A 24723-nucleotide genomic window follows, 5' to 3' on the forward strand; every position below is an offset into this window, starting at 1 on the left:
GCTCTGGCAGTTGCTTTTTGCATGTGTGCAGCATCCTTTCTTTGAGGCTGTGGAGGAGGAATTGTGGGGGTTAGAGGGGGGCTGCATGGGGGGAATTGTTGGAAATGATGACACCACTGCTCTGGTAATGAGTGGAGGGCTTTAAGGAGGGTGGGCGAGGTAATTAAGAGTTTTGGGGCTGTTTCGGGCATGGGAGTTAATCTAGCAAAGTCGAGGTTATTGGAGGTAGGGAATTTTGTTGGGAGAGATTGGGGGAGGAGATGGGATGGTCAGTTAGTGACAGACTTAAGGTTTGTGGGATATGGTATATGGCGCAGGTGCAGGACTGCAGGAGGATCAACTCTGAACTAGTCACAAGTAGGGTTCTGGGCAAGCTTAGAGGTTTGAGGGTTAGGGAAGTGGCTTTACAGCAGCGGGTTCTGGTTAACTCGCTTGTGTATAGTAAGGTATGGGGTGTGGCGGAGGTGTTCCCTTTGTGGCTGCAGGACATTCAGGAAATACAGAGGAGGGTTTTGAGGTTTGTGTGGGGGTTTGGGAGGGCCTGGTTAACTAAGGAAGTGGTTATGGCGGATGTGAAACGGGGGGGGGGGTCTAGGATTGTTGGCTTTGGAGCCTAGGGTAATGGCCTCATATACTAAGCAGAGGTATATTAGGGTGGGGGGGGGAGAGGGGTGTTAGGATGGATAGGGTAATAAGGGATGCTGGAAACTGGTGGAGTGGCAGGGACTTGAGGATTTGCTGAAGTTCTTATTGACAGTGAGACAGGTTTCAATATTGAAGGTTAAAACATTGGTGGGTGTGGTGTGGGAATGGGGTGTCTTACAGGGGGTTGCTGTGTACCCCATGTATAACTGGCAGGTGATATGGAGGGAGTTCAGGCTGCTTAAGATACCAGCAAGGGTCAGGGAGTTGGTATACCGTTTCCTCATGAGAGTAGCAGCATCCAAGCATGTGTTGCATAAAATGGGGTTGGTGAGGGAGGCGACATGCTTGTTCTGTGGGGAGGAGGAAACCGTCTTTCATGTGGTATACCGTTGCTCATCTTTGGGGGGGTGAGTGTCTGGATGGGGGGTGTTATCAGGCTGTAGGGGGAGGAGTTGGTCGTTGGATGTCAGCGGGGTATCAGGGGAAGTGGGAAGGGCTTTGATATATGTTATGGCGGATTATTTGCATGTTTCTTGGGGAATGAGGGAGATTAAAGGTCAGCTGAGGATAAAAGCGTTAGCAGCTGGTTCTATAGAACAATGTGCAGGAATAGATTAATCTATGGGAGGCGTTGGGAGTCCAGTTTCTCGGAGGGTTATCGTAACGTCTCTGTGGCAAAACTCCTCCGGGCTCATGAGGGCACGCAAGGGGCTGGTCTCTTTTCGTGAATGGTGGGTATGGTAAGGTTGTGAAGTTTGTGTTGTATGTGATGTGTGGGTGGAGTATGTGAGGGCTTCAATTTGGGACCTGGTTGTGTTCCTTGTGGGTTAATTCATCTTTTCTTCTGGTCAGAGACACCCTGATTTCAGTTTAGTTCCACATATAAGTCATTCATTTTTTTTTTTGGTAACTGGATAATTATTACACTGACTGTCAGGGATTGGTGGCTTAAGCATCTGTTATGGTGATTTAAAGAATGTCATGGGCCTTGTGCTGTTTTATACTTTATGTGAATTTGGTCCATCGTGTTACCAAGCATGTCCATGGGTAGTTTTTTGAATTACTTTGGAAAAGGTGTTTGGAGACTTTATGCTCACCAAGTAGGTCAAGAGTCCGACAGTATGGGCTGTTTATTGCATATATGGCGGTCTAAGATTTAGCTACAGGTGCTTCCTGTTACTGATTTATACAATGTACGATTTATGCTTATTACATACTTTCTCATGTTAATGCACTGAACAATTTTATTTTTACAATGATGTACTATTGTGTATCAAGTAGGGAGATAAGGATTTTATGCACTGTAACTAGACAGTTTTGATACCTTACGTTAGGATTGTGTTATTTGTATGGGCTGTTGTTGTATATATAATGTTATGTCATTTACTTGCGGGTGTTTCCTGCTCAGTGTTTATGTGGGGGTTTCATTGTGATATGTACCATTGTTATGTTTATTGTAGGCTTTGGTTTGCTTAATGTTTAAGTTATTTTACTGTATAATTTTAATTTTTGTATGTTGTATGATATTTACTGTGTACTTTGTACAAGGGGGTTAATTGTACAGAGTTGTGGGGGGTTTGTGTGTCCACAGGCATAAAGTGTGAGTGTTTTTGCTAATGTTATTTTCTGTGCTGGAGCTATCTTGCTCTTTTTATTCTTTTAAGCATTTCCTGCTCTTTGTGGGAAGTTTTATTATGGTATGTCATTGCACTTTTATTGTAGGTTTAGGTTTGTCTTTTAATTTATTGTAATTCATAATTTTTTTTTGTATGGTGTATCATATTTTCTGTGTACTTTGTGCAAGGGGGTCTTATTGCACAGTGTTTTGGGGGGTTTGTTTCTTTTTTGCACAGGCATGAATTGTAGGTTTTGACTTTATTAATGTATTTTCTGTGCAGGAGTTATCTTGTTCTTTTCATTCTGTTAGGTGATGGTATATCTTTTAATACAATATGAATGTAACACTTAGGGTACGCTACGGGGTTGATGGTAGGTCATTGGATTTGCAAATGGCTAATTATTGTGTTATTTTATTTATATGTTGTACTGTGTCTTTTTAAATAAAAATATAAAAAAAGTTCTCCCTCTCTTTAGGACAGGAAAATGTTAACTCATGATTAAAAACAGAAATTAACAGTAGGAACAAAGAACCACTTGGCCAGTGGTTGTCTAGTTGCTAATATCCAGTACTAATTTGTTTCAGGTTGCTTGATCACTGATATCTAACTTATATTATTAGATTATATTATTAGATTAAACTCAGTTGTACTATAGTCAATACCAAATTCATATTAGACCATATTGCAATTACTAGTGAGAGACTGGCGCTATTTTTAATTTGTATTTTTATATAATTAGATTAAACCTAGTTGTACTATAGCTCATTCTTGCTCAAAACATAGACTCCACAAAAGTCATTATATTAGACCTTAGTGCAATTACAAGTGAGAGTCTTATTCTATTTTTAATTTGTATTTTTATATTACTAGTTTATACCTAGTTGTACTTTAGTTCATTCCAGCACAACACAGACAACATCAACTTCATTATGTGTAGTAGTGACTATACCCTACATGACCAAAATACTCTAGCTATATACTTATCCAAACTTCCTACCACTACAGATATCAGTACTAGAACTCAACACACAACTCAGGATATAAATAACCATAATTTAAACCTAGAAGATGATTGATCACGTTGACCCTGATCTAAACCTCCATAATCTGACACACAATCAAAACCTGTTGGAAAGTAACTGCCTTTATTACACAGCATCACAAGCCACCACTATCCTAAACAATGCTAAAAGTCTATCAGTACCTGGAGTTAACCTGGAGAGAGTTCGGGGGTCAACGCCCCCGCGGCCCGGTCTGTGACCAGGCCTCCTGGTGGATCAGAGCCTGATCAACCAGGCTGTTGCTGCTGGCTGCACGCAAACCAACGTACGAGCCACAGCTCGGCTGATCAGGAACTGACTTTAGGTGCTTGTCCAGTGCCAGCTTGAAGACTGCCAGGGATCTGTTGGTAATCCCCCTTATGTGTGCTGGGAGGCAGTTGAACAGTCTCGGGCCCCTGACACTTATTGTATGGTCTCTTAACGTGCTAGTGACACCCCTGCTTTTCATTGGGGGGATGGTGCATCGTCTGCCAAGTCTTTTGCTTTCGTAGTGAGTGATTTTCGTGTGCAAGTTCGGTACTAGTCCCTCTAGGATTTTCCAGGTGTATATAATCATGTATCTCTCCCTCCTGCGTTCCAGGGAATACAGGTTTAGGAACCTCAAGCGCTCCCAGTAATTGAGGTGTTTTATCTCCGTTATGCGCACCGTGAAAGTTCTCTGTACATTTTCTAGGTCGGCAATTTCACCTGCCTTGAAAGGTGCTGTTAGTGTGCAGCAATATTCCAGCCTAGATAGAACAAGTGACCTGAAGAGTGTCATCATGGGCTTGGCCTCCCTAGTTTTGAAGGTTCTCATTATCCATCCTGTCATTTTTCTAGCAGATGCGATTGATACAATGTTATGGTCCTTGAAGGTGAGATCCTCCGACATGATCACTCCCAGGTCTTTGACGTTGGTGTTTCGCTCTATTTTGTGGCCAGAATTTGTTTTGTACTCTGACGAAGATTTAATTTCCTCATGTTTACCATATCTGAGTAATTGAAATTTCTCATCGTTGAACCTCATATTGTTTTCTGCAGCCCACTGAAAGATTTCGTTGATGTCCGCCTGGAGCCTTGCAGTGTCTGCAATGGAAGACACTGTCATGCAGATTCGGGTGTCATCTGCAAAGGAAGACACGGTGCTGTGGCTGACATCCTTGTCTATGTCGGATATGAGGATGAACAAGATGGGAGCGAGTACTGTGCCTTGTGGAACAGAGCTTTTCACCGTAGCTGCCTCGGACTTTACTCTGTTGACGACTACTCTCTGTGTTCTGTTAGTGAGGAAATTATAGATCCATCGACCGACTTTTCCTGTTATTCCTTTAGCACGCATTTTGTGCGCTATTACGCCATGGTCACACTTGTCGAAGGCTTTTGCAAAGTCTGTATATATTACATCTGCATTCTTTTTGTCTTCTAGTGCATTTAGGACCTTGTCGTAGTGATCCAATAGTTGAGACAGACAGGAGCGACCTGTTCTAAACCCATGTTGCCCTGGGTTGTGTAAATGATGGGTTTCTAGATGGGTGGTGATCTTGCTTCTTAGGACCCTTTCAAAGATTTTTATGATATGGGATGTTAGTGCTATTGGTCTGTAGTTCTTTGCTGTTGCTTTACTGCCCCCTTTGTGGAGTGGGGCTATGTCTGTTGTTTTTAGTAACTGTGGGACGACCCCCGTGTCCATGCTCCCTCTCCATAGGATGGAAAAGGCTGGTGATAGGGGCTTCTTGCAGTTCTTGATGAACACAGAGTTCCATGAGTCTGGCCCTGGGGCAGAGTGCATGGGCATGTCATTTATCGCCTGTTCGAAGTCATTTGGCGTCAGGATAACATCGGATAGGCTTGTGTTAATCAAATTTTGTGGCTCTCTCATAAAAAATTCATTTTGATCTTCGACTCTCAGTCTGGTTAGCGGCTTGCTAAAAACTGAGTCATATTGGGACTTGAGTAGCTCACTCATTTCCTTGCTGTCATCTGTGTAGGACCCATCTTGTTTAAGTAGGGGCCCAATACTGGACGTTGTTCTCGATTTTGATTTGGCATAGAAGAAATACTTTGGGTTTCTTTCGATTTCATTTATGGCTTTTAGTTCTTCCCGCGATTCCTGACTCCTAAAGGATTCTTTTAGCTTAAGTTCGATGCTTGCTATTTCTCTGACCAGTGTCTCCCTACGCATTTCAGATATATTGACCTCTTTTAGCCGCTCTGTTATTCTTTTCCGTCGCCTGTAAAGGGAGCGCCTGTCTCTTTCTATTTTACATCTACTCCTCCTTTTTCTTAGAGGAATAAGCCTTGTGCATACATCGAGTGCCACCGAGTTAATCTGTTCTAGGCATAAGTTGGGGTCTGTGTTGCTTAGTATATCTTCCCAGCTTATATCGGTTAGGACTTGGTTTACTTGGTCCCACTTTATGTTTTTGTTATTGAAGTTGAATTTGGTGAATGGTCCCTCGTGACTAGTCTCATTATGTCGGTCTGGGGCTCCACGCATACATGTCTGAACCTGAACTACAACATCAGATCCTTAAGCAAACACTATGATGACCTCCTGGCACTCCTTGAATCACTAAAGACACCCTTCTCCTGCATTATTCTTACTGAGACCTGGCTTAAGCAGGACACAATAGATATCTACCCTCTACCAGGATACACAGCAATTCACAACTGCAGACCAAACCAAGTTGGGGGTGGTATTGCAATCTATTACTCTAACCAATTATCTTGTATTAGCACCACTTGCTTTAGTGATGAATATGGGGAATACATTTTTGCTAATTTTACTGTAAAAAACCTTAAGACACCTATAATAATCGGTGCCATTTACCGGATACCTCACACAAACATCCCAAATTTCAGTGAGAAATTAAAGTCACTAATAACAAACAGACAAATGAATAAGCACCACCTTCTCTTAGCTGGAGACTTCAACATCAACCTTGGCTTACTAGATGATCAGCCTGTAACTGATTTCATCAACAATATGAACAACTCACTTCTCATACCAACAATAACTAAACCAACCAGGCTCACTGAGACAAGTGCAACCATAATAGACCACATATGGACCAATATACTAGCCCCCCTTAAATCAGGGATAATCACAGATAGCAATACAGACCACTACCCTACCTTCCTCCTGACAAACATTAATAAACCACCACTTGAATACAACAAAGTCTCATTTAGACTCCATGACGAGGCCTCAATAAGGAAGTTCACAACTGACCTAGAGATTGTTGACTTGCCTACAGAATTCTCCAAGGTCAATGGTATTGATGACTGGACAGACATTTTTCTTAACAAATTACTTAGACTATACAACAAACAAGGATTGCTGGTTTCTTTTTCTGTCTCATAAACACGCTAAGATAACAGGGATATCTTGCTACTCCTACTTACACTTTGGTCACACTTCATAGACACGCACATGCATATATATATATACATACATCTAGGTTTTTCTCCTTTTTCTAAATAGCTCTTGTTCTTTTTTATTTCTTCTATTGTCCATGGGGAAGTGGAAAAGAATCTTTCCTCCGTAAGCCATGCGTGTCGTATGAGGCGACTAAAATGCCGGGAGCAATGGGCTAGTAACCCCTTCTCCTGTATACAATTACTAAAAAAGAGAAGAAGAAAAACTTTATAAAACTGGGTTGCTTAAATGTGCGTGGATGTAGTGCGGATGACAAGAAACAGATGATTGCTGATGTTATGAATGAAAAGAAGTTGGATGTCCTGGCCCTAAGCGAAACAAAGCTGAAGGGGGTAGGAGAGTTTCAGTGGGGGGAAATAAATGGGATTAAATCTGGAGTATCTGAGAGAGTTAGAGCAAAGGAAGGGGTAGCAGTAATGTTAAATGATCAGTTATGGAAGGAGAAAAGAGAATATGAATGTGTAAATTCAAGAATTATGTGGATTAAAGTAAAGGTTGGATGCGAGAAGTGGGTCATAATAAGCGTGTATGCACCTGGAGAAGAGAGGAATGCAGAGGAGAGAGAGAGATTTTGGGAGATGTTAAGTGAATGTATAGGAGCCTTTGAACCAAGTGAGAGAGTAATTGTGGTAGGGGACTTGAATGCTAAAGTAGGAGAAACTTTTAGAGAGGGTGTGGTAGGTAAGTTTGGGGTGCCAGGTGTAAATGATAATGGGAGCCCTTTGATTGAACTTTGTATAGAAAGGGGTTTAGTTATAGGTAATACATATTTTAAGAAAAAGAGGATAAATAAGTATACACGATATGATGTAGGGCGAAATGACAGTAGTTTGTTGGATTATGTATTGGTAGATAAAAGACTGTTGAGTAGACTTCAGGATGTACATGTTTATAGAGGGGCCACAGATATATCAGATCACTTTCTAGTTGTAGCTACACTGAGAGTAAAAGGTAGATGGGATACAAGGAGAATAGAAGCATCAGGGAAGAGAGAGGTAAAGGTTTATAAACTAAAAGAGGAGGCAGTTAGGGTAAGATATAAACAGCTATTGGAGGATAGATGGGCTAATGAGAGCATAGGCAATGGGGTCGAAGAGGTATGGGGTAGGTTTAAAAATGTAGTGTTAGAGTGTTCAGCAGAAGTTTGTGGTTACAGGAAAGTGGGTGCAGGAGGGAAGAGGAGCGATTGGTGGAATGATGATGTAAAGAGAGTAGTAAGGGAGAAAAAGTTAGCATATGAGAAATTTTTACAAAGTAGAAGTGATGCAAGGAGGGAAGAGTATATGGAGAAAAAGAGAGAAGTTAAGAGAGTGGTGAAGCAATGTAAAAAGAGAGCAAATGAGAGAGTGGGTGAGATGTTATCAACAAATTTTGTTGAAAATAAGAAAAAGTTTTGGAGTGAGATTAACAAGTTAAGAAAGCCTAGAGAACAAATGGATTTGTCTGTTAAAAATAGGAGAGGAGAGTTATTAAATGGAGAGTTAGAGGTATTGGGAAGATGGAAGGAATATTTTGAGGAATTGTTAAATGTTGATGAAGATAGGGAAGCTGTGATTTCGTGTATAGGGCAAGGAGGAATAACATCTTGTAGGAGTGAGGAAGAGCCAGTTGTGAGTGTGGGGGAAGTTCGTGAGGCAGTAGGTAAAATGAAAGGGGGTAAGGCAGCCGGGATTGATGGGATAAAGATAGAAATGTTAAAAGCAGGTGGGGATGTAGTTTTGGAGTGGTTGGTGCAATTATTTAATAAATGTATGGAAGAGGGTAAGGTACCTAGGGATTGGCAGAGAGCATGCATAGTTCCTTTGTATAAAGGCAAAGGGGATAAAAGAGAGTGCAAAAATTATAGGGGGATAAGTCTGTTGAGTGTACCTGGTAAAGTGTATGGTAGAGTTATAATTGAAAGAATTAAGAGTAAGACGGAGAATAGGATAGCAGATGAACAAGGAGGCTTTAGGAAAGGTAGGGGGTGTGTGGACCAGGTGTTTACAGTGAAACATATAAGTGAACAGTATTTAGATAAGGCTAAAGAGGTCTTTGTGGCATTTATGGATTTGGAAAAGGCGTATGACAGGGTGGATAGGGGGGCAATGTGGCAGATGTTGCAAGTGTATGGTGTAGGAGGTAGGTTACTGAAAGCAGTGAAGAGTTTTTACGAGGATAGTGAGGCTCAAGTTAGAGTATGTAGGAAAGAGGGAAATTTTTTCCCAGTAAAAGTAGGCCTTAGACAAGGATGTGTGATGTCACCGTGGTTGTTTAATATATTTATAGATGGGGTTGTAAGAGAAGTAAATGCGAGGGTCTTGGCAAGAGGCGTGGAGTTAAAAGATAAAGAATCACACACAAAGTGGGAGTTGTCACAGCTGCTCTTTGCTGATGACACTGTGCTCTTGGGAGATTCTGAAGAGAAGTTGCAGAGATTGGTGGATGAATTTGGTAGGGTGTGCAAAAGAAGAAAATTAAAGGTGAATACAGGAAAGAGTAAGGTTATGAGGATAACAAAAAGATTAGGTGATGAAAGATTGAATATCAGATTGGAGGGAGAGAGTATGGAGGAGGTGAACGTATTCAGATATTTGGGAGTGGACGTGTCAGCGGATGGGTCTATGAAAGATGAGGTGAATCATAGAATTGATGAGGGAAAAAGAGTGAGTGGTGCACTTAGGAGTCTGTGGAGACAAAGAACTTTGTCCTTGGAGGCAAAGAGGGGAATGTATGAGAGTATAGTTTTACCAACGCTCTTATATGGGTGTGAAGCGTGGGTGATGAATGTTGCAGCGAGGAGAAGGCTGGAGGCAGTGGAGATGTCATGTCTGAGGGCAATGTGTGGTGTGAATATAATGCAGAGAATTCGTAGTTTGGAAGTTAGGAGGAGGTGCGGGATTACCAAAACTGTTGTCCAGAGGGCTGAGGAAGGGTTGTTGAGGTGGTTCGGACATGTAGAGAGAATGGAGCGAAACAGAATGACTTCAAGAGTGTATCAGTCTGTAGTGGAAGGAAGGCGGGGTAGGGGTCGGCCTAGGAAGGGTTGGAGGGAGGGGGTAAAGGAGGTTTTGTGTGCGAGGGGCTTGGACTTCCAGCAGGCATGCGTGAGCGTGTTTGATAGGAGTGAATGGAGACAAATGGTTTTTAATACTTGACGTGCTGTTGGAGTGTGAGCAAAGTAACATTTATGAAGGGATTCAGGGAAACCGGCAGGCCGGACTTGAGTCCTGGAGATGGGAAGTACAGTGCCTGCACTCTGAAGGAGGGGTGTTAATGTTGCAGTTTAAAAACTGTAGTGTAAAGCACCCTTCTGGCAAGACAGTGATGGAGTGAATGATGGTGAAAGTTTTTCTTTTTCGGGCCACCCTGCCTTGGTGGGAATCGGCCGGTGTGATAATAAATAAAATAAATACAACAAACATTGTCCTATAAAAACGAAACAGATCACAAACAAACGGCTTGGTTGCCCATGGCTAACCAGCACCATTCTGAAATCCATTCACAAGAAACACCAATATGAAAAGCAATATGGACAAGGCTTAATACACAAAGATATTCTTAAACACTATTCATCAGCTCTCACCAAAGTAATAAAGAAAGCCAAACAACTATACTACTCCAGTAGATTCACAGACACTAGAGGAGATATAAAAAAGACCTGGAAAACACTCTCAGATTCTAGGGACCCACAAACTGAAAAAAACAAGAATATTGTCCTAACTAAACCTAATGAAACACCACTGCACCCACTGACACAGCTAACAAGATAAACGACTTCTTCTCAACCATAGGATCTAATCTCGCCAATAAAATCCCACATACTAATGCCCATGCCGGGGACTACCTAGACGGGAATTTCCCAAAATTCCTTCTATCTTGCACCAACTGAGCCCTCGGAAGTCACCGAGACTATAAAGTCACTTAAAAACAACTCAGGGAATCTGTCTAATGTCCCACCATTACTGTACAAGCGAGCGGCCCATATCCTTTTGCATGCTATTTCATTACTTTTTAACAAGTCACTAGAAACTAGCACCTTCCCGAAACTACTCAAGATGGCAAGGGTTACACCAATACATAAAGGTGGTGACCCTACAGACTTAAACAACTATAGGCCAATATCAAACTTACCATTGCTATCCAAAATCTTTGAGAAACTCGTGCACAGGAGACTATATTCATTTATAACAGCACAAAACATACTCAACCCCTGCCAATTTGGATTTAGGAAAAATAAAAGCACTAATGATGCAATCATAAAAATGCTAGATCTGCTTTACACAGCATTGGAAAATAAGGAATATCCACTAGGAATTTTTATTGACCTAAGAAAAGCTTTTGACACAGTAGACCACAACATCCTACTCCACAAACTTGACCATTACGGTATAAGAGGCCATGCGCTTGCTTATTTCAAATCTTACCTTACTAATAGGTATCAGTATGTTACCATTAAAGACACAGCATCAACAACACGGCCACTTGATACTGGAGTTCCGCAGGGAAGTGTCCTTGGTCCCCTGCTCTTCCTCATATACATCAATGATCTTCCAAACGTATCCCAACACCTGAAACCCATTCTCTTTGCTGACGACACGACTTATGTCATCTCTCACCCTAACCTTGCCACCCTCAACATCATTGTTAATGAGGAGCTGATCAAAATATCGACTTGGATGACAGCCAATAAACTTACGCTTAACACTGACAAAACCTACTATATTATGTTTGGTAGCAGAGCAGGAGATGCACAAATTAACATTAAGATCGACAACACTCTAATTACCAGACATAATGAGGGCAAATTCCTAGGCCTATACCTTGACAACAACCTGAATTTCAGCACCCATATCCAACACATAACCAAAAAAGTATCCAAAACAGTTGGGATCCTCTCCAAGATACGATACTACGTGCCGCAAAATGCCCTTCTCACACTATACCACTCATTTATCCATACCTCACCTATGCTATTTGTGCTTGGGGATCAACTGCAGCAACACACCTAAAGCCAATAATAACCCAGTAGACCAAAAACACTTACCTTCTTTAATATCAGTGCTGGTAGAGGTAGAAATATTGGTGCATGAACCATGACACCATTCCTGCCAAGGTAGCATTGTACTAAACATATTTTGCTTGAAGGCATTGTTACACTGTAGACAGGATTTCATCATTGCTGATATTATTCCAGTGATTGGTATAGAGTGAATTATAATTTCAATTTAACTATCAACTGACAGAAAAATATTGTAATATCTCGTGACCTTGAAAAATCTGGTAACAGTGTGTTTACACGTGCACTGTGCATTCCTGTACACTGTTCACAGCCCTATAAAAACAGGCACCTGTACTCCTTCCCCAACACATCCTGAGCACTACGTTATCTGACATCGATCTTATCAAACCACCAGCACTTGTAACCATAATGCTAAGGCAGTGTAGTTAAGAATTGTGTACAATGTGATTTAGGGCAATAGTTTAGCCTTCCAGGACAGGTAAATTAAGCAAATATCCTTATTTCAATGTGTGTGTCACTGTGATGATGAAGGTGTAAAGCGTCGGGTTCCTCCCGACACTTTCTTCCCCCAGATCCTTTACTATCAACGAGTCATCGAAATATTTAGACCCGCCTCAGGACTCTGTTCTCACGAATATTATAACAACCCTCATTATCTTCTCCAATACCACTCGTGAAAACTTATTACCAACGCTTTCAATACCATCTCTGGGAATGTTAACATTCTCATTAAAAACATATGAAGGTAGATAATTATTGCGTCTTCAAACGAAATTAATAACAATTTTATGATTTTGCTGCAAACAATAATGTGAAGTTATTTAATTTGATATGGTGAGTTATGTTCACTGATATAATTAGCTAAGGTTAATCCTTAAACTGTCTAAACGTAGATATACGCAAGTAAACGTAAATCTATGCTTGGATAGTTGAAGGGTTAATGTATTATACTTTATAAATAACATCCACAAAAATTATAGCACACTAATATCGACCACGAACACGTCAGCAGTCACGTACGGGTTAGTGTTCGAACTGGAAGTGTTTCAGTCCTCCATCGCCTTGGCTAGCTTGCTTCACCTTCTAGACAGTCACGCTTGAATTTTCTGTAGTCCTGTATGCCCCGCATTCCCATTCTAGAACTAAGTTTTCATCTACTCTATTAGAACTATACAATTCAGTATATATGTACCTAGCTAGGTTCCATTTACACGAGCCTAGTGGCCACGTACCTCAACAAGGAGGTCATTTCATACACCCATCCCACAAATGTCAAAGTGTATTATTGTGTAATTATCAATTTAAATATTACATTCATTTTATTTAAAATTACAGAGGGTCTGTTATCTGTCTGGAGATTCGTCTGTGCATTTTTGGTCACAGACCTGTGCTATGGTGTTATACCAATCTTAAGCTTAAAATCGGCTATTATTAAAATTGTAGTCAGGTCTATTCGTTTACCGCTGTTTAAAATCGGCTATTATTAAAATGTAACTATTCGTTTACCTGTTTCCTGATTTCTTGCACTGTTTATTATGTGTTAGTTGGTTAGTTGCTGGATTTATTTTATCCATGTTTAATTATTCATCTGCATAATTATTCCAAGGTGGATTGCAGTTTGATTATTATAAGAACAAAAGAAAGAAGAACTGTAGCAGGCCTACTGGCCCAGGCTAGGCAGGTTCGAGATCAAGATCAAGAGGGTTTAAGGAAAAACCCTGTGGGGTGAGCTGGGAAGACGGGACAGGCAAAGAATAGCGCTGGTATTACAACCCAGGAACTTAAAAAACCTGTTATCCTGGGTGTATAGGGGAGCAAGGAGCAGAACAAACACAGCTGAATGACAAGGAATTATATTTTCCTTCACCAAGTGCGATTATAAGTATTTACAAGTATGTACACTATATACAGTTGGAAATGTATTGCACAACACGGTAAAACAAAAGGCAAAGACATAGCCTGGAGACACGGTTACCCATAGAGTCTAAGGGTAACCATGGCCGGTGACACCTACGCTACTCTGAGACCTCTCTCCCTGCTTTGGTTGCTTCCTTGCAACATTGCACAGCTCCTGATGACGCACTGAGAAGTATGAAAGTATTTGAGCCAAAGATTTCCACCACCCCCCGTGGCTTATCCTGCATGCGCATATAATATATATAATATATATATATATATATATATATATATATATATATATATATATATATATATATATATATATATGTCGTGCCGAATAGGCAGAACTTGCGATCTTGGCTTAAACAGCAACGCTCATCTTGCCATATAAGACAAGCGAAAATTTGTGTATGCAATAATTTCGCTAAAATCATTCTGAACCTAACGAAAAAAATATATTTCACTGTGTTTGTTTAGTATTAAATTATTGTAAAGAAACCTAAAATATATTTAGTTGGGTTAGGCTAAAATAAATTGTTCTTGTTATAATAAGGTTAGGTAAGTTTTCTAAGATTCTTTTGGTGCAAAATTAAAATTTTTTACAGTAACATTAATGAAAAATAATATATCTTTAAACGTATAAGAGAAATTTTTAGAAAAAACTTAATTTTAAATGAGTTCTTGCTAATTGACCAGTTTTACATATTCGGCACGACATTATATATATATATATATACATTGGACCCTCGCATAACGATTACCTCCGAATGCGACCAATTATGTAAGTGTATTTATGTAAGTGCGTTTGTTCGTGTATGTTTGGGGGTCTGAAATGGACTAATCTACTTCACAATATTTCTTATGGGAACAAATTCGGTCAGTACTGGCACCTGAACATACTTCTGGAGTGAAAAATTATCGTTAACCGGGGGTCCACTGTAAATATATATATATATATATATATATATATATATTGTACATATATGTACATTCATCTCCAGGTGATAACTGTTCCATGGATCACCTTAAGGGTAATGCGCCAAGAATCAACATCGATGGTAGACTCAGCCTCGTCAGATGTTATTGGGGTTACTTCTCTGCTGAGTTGCCCAAAGTGCAGCCCGTGGTAGCACCTGGCCACTATCATAATAATCCGCCTTTCGCCTAAACTGCTGCACTGTGTTCGATTTACACGACTCCCGATCTTTACGTCCAGGACATGCATGTTCCAGTGATCCATATCACACATCTTTTGCTGGCATTCCTACGCACTGCAAGCTGTCCGCTCTTCCTCCTCTATCCTTACGTGTTTTGTAGGCATCACGTATTTTATTAAAAGGGCACTGAAATAATTCGCTAGTTTCATTAAGACAGTATCAATGGCCATCCTGTTTTTTACCTGTGGCACCAAAACATTTTCTCTTAAGCCTAGTCACCAGCGATCTGGCGCTCTCTCACCTCTTGCTTCCAGGTGAGGATAACAATGGCAGCAATCCCATTCTTCCTATTGCATTGATAACTTGCGTGGTGTTAAGGTGCACATCCAAAGCTTGCATCAACCAGTACTGATCTCCAGGAAGCGAGTTCAAGTGATACTGGAACTATCGTCGATAGGCAAGTACATCGCAATCCATCACTTGTGATAGAAGCATTGTCCACACCTGAACGAAAATCCTTAGGAAGACTTAAGAAATCGTAATGACACGATTGCAAATAAACCATACCCCCGGCCGGGATTGAACCCGCGGTCATAGTCTCAAAACAACAGCGGGTCGCGTTAGCCACTAGACCAGCTAGCCACAATAAGATTCATCCAACTAGGTATATTTCTACACCATAGGAAGGTTAGCACAGGCACCTCTGTGACCACAAATGCAAGTTTTTACAGACGAATCTCCAGCTAGCGTGGCCGTGACGAATTCTAGCTCAAGTCCCTTCACTGCCGTCAACATGACTTAAGAAATCGTAATGACACGATTTCTAGCTGGAGATTTGTCTGTAAAAACTTGCATTTGTGGTCACAGAGGTGCCTGTGCTAACCTTCCTATGGTGTAGAAATATACCTAGTTGGATGAATCTTATTGTGGCTAGCTGGTCTAGTGGCTAACGCGACCCGCTGGAGTTTTGAGACTATGACCGCGGGTTCAATCCCGGCTGGGGGTATGGTTTATCCTTAGGAAATTTAAACAATTTCCTAACCAAATTTTTAACCATCTTTTCTGCAGCTATTAGAGTGTCCTGGCACAACCAAGAACCATAGTGTGTATAATATCAGGAATAAAATGATTACTTACAATGTACATCCACTGCTGGGATTTCGACGGACCTTGATCGATATTGTTCAAGTTCAGCTGAAACTTGTCCATCACTGACTTTCCTCTTCCAGAAGAAGAGAAATGCATTCCTACATACTCATTAATTCCAATGGGGTCTAAGCGGCTTGACTGGAGTCTACTCTGATATCCGCCCAACCTTCAAAACTACATTCTCAAACTCTACTAGACTTCAACAAAACAATGCCATGACTATTCATCACTTTTTTTTTCACAGTCTTTAAACCTACAACATTACCCTTCATAAGAGAATGGTTTACTTATTATTGTATGACATACAACTATACCACCACACAACCAATATTAAAGTCTTCATTGCTCTATCACCAGCATAAGCACACCAGCTTCAAATTATCACAAATAACCGAGCTACCAGTATTAAATGCAACCAAATATAATTACCAAAATATAATAACTCGCCAGTCACAATAGAGATTGAGAGGGAAAGAAAGGAAACCTTGATGGTAACAGGAAAATGTCGAGAATGCAATGAGGGCTCAGAATATTGTGGCAGAAGTGAATAACAATGAAGATCGTGTGACATACAAATTCTTACGTACCTGTAGATAGGAGCCCCAATACCATCCTTGTACCAGAGAACGAGAACAACACGATCACTGGTGTCCACAGTGACCACGTCACACGGCAACTTTGCTCTTCCTCCCTCCACTACATGAGCTATGAACAAGGGTCCAGCTGAAACATAAGGATAAAATCTCATATTAATCTCTTACACATAAACTGAAATATAATTATATTTTCAAATAATTATGTACGTGAGTGTGTTTTGTATTAAAAAAATTTGCACTCATTATAGTCTGCGTTCGAGTACATCATCCTAACCAATAATTACCAGCATTACTAGTTTCCGCCCTCTTCAGGTGTATCTTATTTACTTTTCTAAAAACTATAAAGTTTGACTTCACTTTCCTCACTCTTAAAAACCTAACACGAAAGGCCTATTAAGCATTTTTTTTTATATTTTATTGAAAAACGCAATACACAATTATACATGTAGACAATGTAAGCAATGAAACGTACATCTTATATATAACAAAAGAAAACTCCACATTCCCTACCGTAGCACTAAACTTATACATAAGAAAACACACGTTCAACTAAAAAATTTTGATACTCCCCCCCCCAAAAAAAAAAAAAACCCAACCATCACACATAACATACATTTAACTAAACTAAAGACAGCCCAAAGCTTCATATACAGGTGGGTTTATTACATCCAAAATTGCAGCCATAAACACAATATTCAATATAACCCAAAGAATGTCACAGGTATTGACATTTTACATAAAACTGTATGTACGAAGACATTCTCAATTATCCAAAAATTATTTACACACTTATTATTGTTGTATATTAAACTTCATATCAAATACTTAATACGTAACACCTCAATAATTACGAAACAAATAAAGGTTAGAAAATAACAATGTCCACACCTCACCACAGAAAAACTAAACACAGTATAACAAATGATTCGTCCCACCTCACTTCCATACACTACATTCATCCTACAAGCGAACACTACATCATCCTACAAGCGAACACTACATTCATCCTACAAGCGAACACTACATCATCCTACAAGCGAACACTACATCATCCTACAAGCGAACACTACATCATCCCACAAGCGAACAAACACTACATCCCACAAGCGAACACTAGATCCCACAAGCGAACACTACATCATCCTACAAGCGAGCAAACACTACATCATCCTACAAGCGAACACTACATCCTACAAGCGAACACTACATCATCCTACAAGCGAACAAACACTACATCATCCCACAAGCGAACAAACACTACATCATCCTACAAGCGAACACTACATCCTACAAGCGAACAAACACTACATCATCCCACAAGCGAACAAACACTACATCATCCTACAAGCGAACAAACACTACATCATCCTACAAGCGAACAAACACTACATCATCCCACAAGCGAACAAACACTACATCATCCTACAAGCGAACAAACACTACATCATCCTACAAGCGAACAAACACTACATCATCCCACAAGCGAACAAACACTACATCCTACAAGCGAACAAACACTACATCATTATACAAGCGAACAAACACTACATCATCCCACAAGCGAACAAACACTACATCATCCTACAAGCGAACAAACACTACATCATCCTACAAGCGAACAAACACTACATCATCCCACAAGCGAACAAACACTACATCATCCTACAAGCGAACAAACACTACATCATCCCACAAGCGAAAAAACACTACATAATCCCACAAGCGAACAAACACTACATCATCCCACAAGCGAACAAACACTACATCATCCTACAAGCGAACAAACACTACATCATCCTACAAGCGAACAAACACTACATCATCCTACAAGCGAACAAACACTACATCATCCTACAAGCGAACAAACACTACATCATCCTACAAGCGAACAAACACTACATCCCACAAGCGAACAAACACTACATCATCCCACAAGCGAACAAACACTACATTCATCCCACAAGCGAACAAACACTACATCATCCTACAAGCGAACAAACACTACATCATCCCACAAGCGAACAAACACTACATCATCCTACAAGCGAACAAACACTACATCATCCCACAAGCGAACAAACACTACATCATCCCACAAGCGAACAAACACTACATCATCCCACAAGCGAACAAACACTACATCATCCTACAAGCGAACAAACACTACATCATCCTACAAGCGAACAAACACTACATCATCCCACAAGTGAACAAACACTACATCATCCTACAAGTGAACAAACACTACATCATCCTACAAGCGAACAAACACTACATCATCCCACAAGTGAACAAACACTACATCATCCTACAAGCGAACAAACACTACATCATCCTACAAGCGAACAAACACTACATCATCCCACAAGCGAAAAAACACTACATCATCCCACAAGCGAACAAACACTACATCATCCTACAAGCGAACAAACACTACATCATCCTACAAGCGAACAAACACTACATCATCCTACAAGCGAACAAACACTACATCATCCAACAAGCGAACAAACACTACATCATCCTACAAGCGAACAAACACTACATCATCCTACAAGCGAACAAACACTACATCATCCTACAAGCGAACAAACACTACATCATCCCACAAGCGAACAAACACTACATCATCCCACAAGCGAACAAACACTACATCATCCTACAAGCGAACAAACACTACATCATCCCACAAGCGAACAAACACTACATCATCCTACAAGCGAACAAACACTACATCATCCCACAAGCGAACAAACACTACATCATCCCACAAGCGAACAAACACTACATTCATCCCACAAGCGAACAAACACTACATCATCCTACAAGCGAACAAACACTACATCATCCTACAAGCGAACAAACACTACATCATCCCACAAGCGAACAAACACTACATCATCCTACAAGCGAACAAACACTACATCATCCTACAAGCGAACAAACACTACATCATCCTACAAGCGAACAAACACTACATCATCCTACAAGTGAACAAACACTACATCATCCCACAAGCGAACAAACACTACATCATCCTACAAGCGAACAAACACTACATTCATCCCACAAGCGAACAAACACTACATCATCCTACAAGCGAACAAACACTACATCATCCCACAAGCGAACAAACACTACATCATCCTACAAGCGAACAAACACTACATTCATCCCACAAGCGAACAAACACTACATCATCCCACAAGCGAACAAACACTACATTCATCCCACAAGCGAACAAACACTACATCATCCCACAAGCGAACAAACACTACATCATCCTACAAGCGAACAAACACTACATCATCCTACAAGTGAACAAACACTACATTCATCCCACAAGCGAACAAACACTACATCATCCCACAAGTGAACAAACACTACATCATCCTACAAGCGAACAAACACTACATCATCCCACAAGCGAACAAACACTACATCATCCCACAAGCGAACAAACACTACATCATCCTACAAGTGAACAAACACTACATCATCCTACAAGTGAACAAACACTACATCATCCTACAAGTGAACAAACACTACATCATCCTACAAGTGAACAAACACTACATCATCCTACAAGTGAACAAACACTACATCATCCTACAAGCGAACAAACACTACATCATCCTACAAGTGAACAAACACTACATTCATCCCACAAGCGAACAAACACTACATCATCCTACAAGCGAACAAACACTACATCATCCTACAAGCGAACAAACACTACATCATCCTACAAGCGAACAAACACTACATTCATCCCACAAGCGAACAAACACTACATCATCCCACAAGCGAACAAACACTACATCATCCCACAAGCGAACAAACACTACATCATCCCACAAGCGAACAAACACTACATCATCCTACAAGTGAACAAACACTACATCATCCTACAAGTGAACAAACACTACATCATCCTACAAGTGAACAAACACTACATCATCCTACAAGTGAACAAACACTACATCATCCTACAAGTGAACAAACACTACATCATCCCACAAGCGAACAAACACTACATCATCCTACAAGTGAACAAACACTACATCATCCTACAAGCAAACAAACACTACATCATCCTACAAGTGAACAAACACTACATCATCCTACAAGCGAACAAACACTACATCATCCTACAAGTGAACAAACACTACATCATCCTACAAGTGAACAAACACTACATCATCCTACAAGCGAACAAACACTACATCATCCTACAAGTGAACAAACACTACATCATCCTACAAGTGAACAAACACTACATCATCCTACAAGCGAACAAACACTACATCATCCTACAAGTGAACAAACACTACATTCATCCCACAAGCGAACAAACACTACATCATCCTACAAGCGAACAAACACTACATCATCCTACAAGCGAACAAACACTACATCATCCTACAAGTGAACAAACACTACATTCATCCCACAAGCGAACAAACACTACATCATCCCACAAGCGAACAAACACTACATCATCCCACAAGCGAACAAACACTACATTCATCCCACAAGCGAACAAACACTACATCATCCTACAAGTGAACAAACACTACATCATCCTACAAGTGAACAAACACTACATCATCCTACAAGTGAACAAACACTACATCATCCTACAAGTGAACAAACACTACATCATCCTACAAGTGAACAAACACTACATCATCCCACAAGCGAACAAACACTACATCATCCTACAAGTGAACAAACACTACATCATCCTACAAGCAAACACTACATCATCCTACAAGTGAACAAACACTACATCATCCTACAAGCAAACAAACACTACATCATCCTACAAGTGAACAAACACTACATCATCCTACAAGTGAACAAACACTACATCATCCTACAAGCGAACAAACACTACATCCTACAAGTGAACAAACACTACATCATCCTACAAGCGAACAAACACTACATCATCCTACAAGTGAACAAACACTACATCATCCTACAAGCGAACAAACACTACATCATCCTACAAGCGAACAAACACTACATCATCCTACAAGCGAACAAACACTACATCATCCTACAAGTGAACAAACACTACATCCTACAAGCGAACAAACACTACATCATCCTACAAGTGAACAAACACTACATCATCCTACAAGCGAACAAACACTACATCATCCCACAAGCGAACAAACACTACATCATCCTACAAGTGAACAAACACTACATCATCCTACAAGTGAACAAACACTACATCATCCTACAAGCGAACAAACACTACATCATCCTACAAGGGAACAAACACTACATCATCCTACAAGCGAACAAACACTACATCATCCTACAAGCAAACAAACACTACATCATCCCACAAGTGAACAAACACTACATCATCCCACAAGCGAACAAACACTACATTCATCCTACAAGTGAACAAACACTACATCATCCCACAAGTGAACAAACACTACATCATCCTACAAGTGAACAAACACTACATCATCCCACAAGTGAACAAACACTACATTCATCCCACAAGTGAACAAACACTACATTCATCCCACAAGTGAACAAACACTACATTCATCCCACAAGTGAACAAACACTACATCATCCTACAAGCGAACAAACACTACATTCATCCCACAAGTGAACAAACACTACATTCATCCTACAAGCGAACAAACACTACATTCATCCCACAAGTGAACAAACACTACATTCATCCCACAAGTGAACAAACACTACATTCATCCTACAAGCGAACAAACACTACATCATCCTACAAGCGAACAAACACTACATTCATCCCACAAGTGAACAAACACTACATTCATCCCACAAGTGAACAAACACTACATCATCCCACAAGCGAACAAACACTACATTCATCCCACAAGTGAACAAACACTACATTCATCCTACAAGCGAACAAACACTACATCATCCTACAAGCGAACAAACACTACAAGAGAACAAACACTACATTCATCCCACAAGTGAACAAACACTACATTCATCCCACAAGTGAACAAACACTACATTCATCCTACAAGTGAACAAACACTACATTCATCCCACAAGTGAACAAACACTACATTCATCCTACAAGCGAACAAACACTACATCATCCTACAAGCGAACAAACACTACATTCATCCCACAAGTGAACAAACACTACATTCATCCTACAAGTGAACAAACACTACATTCATCCTACAAGTGAACAAACACTACATTCATCCCACAAGTGAACAAACACTACATTCATCCCACAAGTGAACAAACACTACATTCATCCTACAAGCGAACAAACACTACATTCATCCCACAAGTGAACAAACACTACATTCATCCTACAAGTGAACAAACACTACATTCATCCTACAAGTGAACAAACACTACATTCATCCCACAAGTGAACAAACACTACATTCATCCCACAAGTGAACAAACACTACATTCATCCCACAAGTGAACAAACACTACATTCATCCCACAAGTGAACAAACACTACATTCATCCCACAAGCGAACAAACACTACATTCATCCCACAAGCGAACAAACACTACATCATCCCACAAGCGAACAAACACTACATTCATCCCACAAGTGAACAAACACTACATTCATCCCACAAGCGAACAAACACTACATTCATCCCACAAGCGAACAAACACTACATTCATCCCACAAGTGAACAAACACTACATTCATCCCACAAGCGAACAAACACTACATTCATCCCACAAGCGAACAAACACTACATCATCCCACAAGTGAACAAACACTACATTCATCCCACAAGCGAACAAACACTACATTCATCCCACAAGCGAACAAACACTACATTCATCCCACAAGCGAACAAACACTACATTCATCCCACAAGCGAACAAACACTACATTCATCCCACAAGCGAACAAACACTACATTCATCCCACAAGCGAACAAACACTACATTCATCCCACAAGCGAACAAACACTACATTCATCCCACAAGCGAACAAACACTACATTCATCCCACAAGCGAACAAACACTACATTCATCCCACAAGCGAACAAACACTACATTCATCCCACAAGCGAACAAACACTACATTCATCCCACAAGCGAACAAACACTACATTCATCCCACAAGCGAACAAACACTACATTCATCCCACAAGCGAACAAACACTACATTCATCCCACAAGCGAACAAACACTACATTCATCCCACAAGCGAACAAACACTACATTCATCCCACAAGCGAACAAACACTACATTCATCCCACAAGCGAACAAACACTACATTCATCCCACAAGCGAACAAACACTACATTCATCCCACAAGCGAACAAACACTACATTCATCCCACAAGCGAACAAACACTACATTCATCCCACAAGCGAACAAACACTACATTCATCCCACAAGCGAACAAACACTACATTCATCCCACAAGCGAACAAACACTACATTCATCCCACAAGCGAACAAACACTACATTCATCCCACAAGCGAACAAACACTACATTCATCCCACAAGCGAACAAACACTACATTCATCCCACAAGCGAACAAACACTACATTCATCCCACAAGCGAACAAACACTACATTCATCCCACAAGCGAACAAACACTACATTCATCCCACAAGCGAACAAACACTACATTCATCCCACAAGCGAACAAACACTACATTCATCCCACAAGCGAACAAACACTACATCATCCCACAAGCGAACAAACACTACATCATCCCACAAGCGAACAAACACTACATTCATCCCACAAGCGAACAAACACTACATTCATCCCACAAGCGAACAAACACTACATTCATCCCACAAGCGAACAAACACTACATTCATCCCACAAGCGAACAAACACTACATTCATCCCACAAGCGAACAAACACTACATTCATCCCACAAGCGAACAAACACTACATTCATCCCACAAGCGAACAAACACTACATCATCCCACAAGCGAACAAACACTACATTCATCCCACAAGCGAACAAACACTACATTCATCCCACAAGCGAACAAACACTACATTCATCCCACAAGCGAACAAACACTACATTCATCCCACAAGCGAACAAACACTACATTCATCCCACAAGCGAACAAACACTACATTCATCCCACAAGCGAACAAACACTACATTCATCCCACAAGCGAACAAA

The 24723-nt window shown here is 40.5% G+C and overlaps 1 protein-coding gene across 1 annotated transcript in view; it reads right to left on the reverse strand.

Moving 5' to 3' along the window:
- Positions 1-16668, reverse strand: part of LOC128696864 (nephrin-like) — a 124379-nt gene extending 107711 nt beyond the window's left edge. Inside the window, exon 1 of the mRNA XM_070096220.1 lies at positions 16538-16668. The gene's annotated coding sequence lies outside the window, so the exon portion shown is untranslated. The remainder of the gene's footprint in view (positions 1-16537) is intronic.
- Between the last annotated feature and the right edge of the window lie 8055 nt (positions 16669-24723).

Source organism: Cherax quadricarinatus, chromosome 52 (genome assembly GCF_038502225.1).
Source record: "Cherax quadricarinatus isolate ZL_2023a chromosome 52, ASM3850222v1, whole genome shotgun sequence".
NCBI lineage: Eukaryota > Metazoa > Arthropoda > Malacostraca > Decapoda > Parastacidae > Cherax > Cherax quadricarinatus.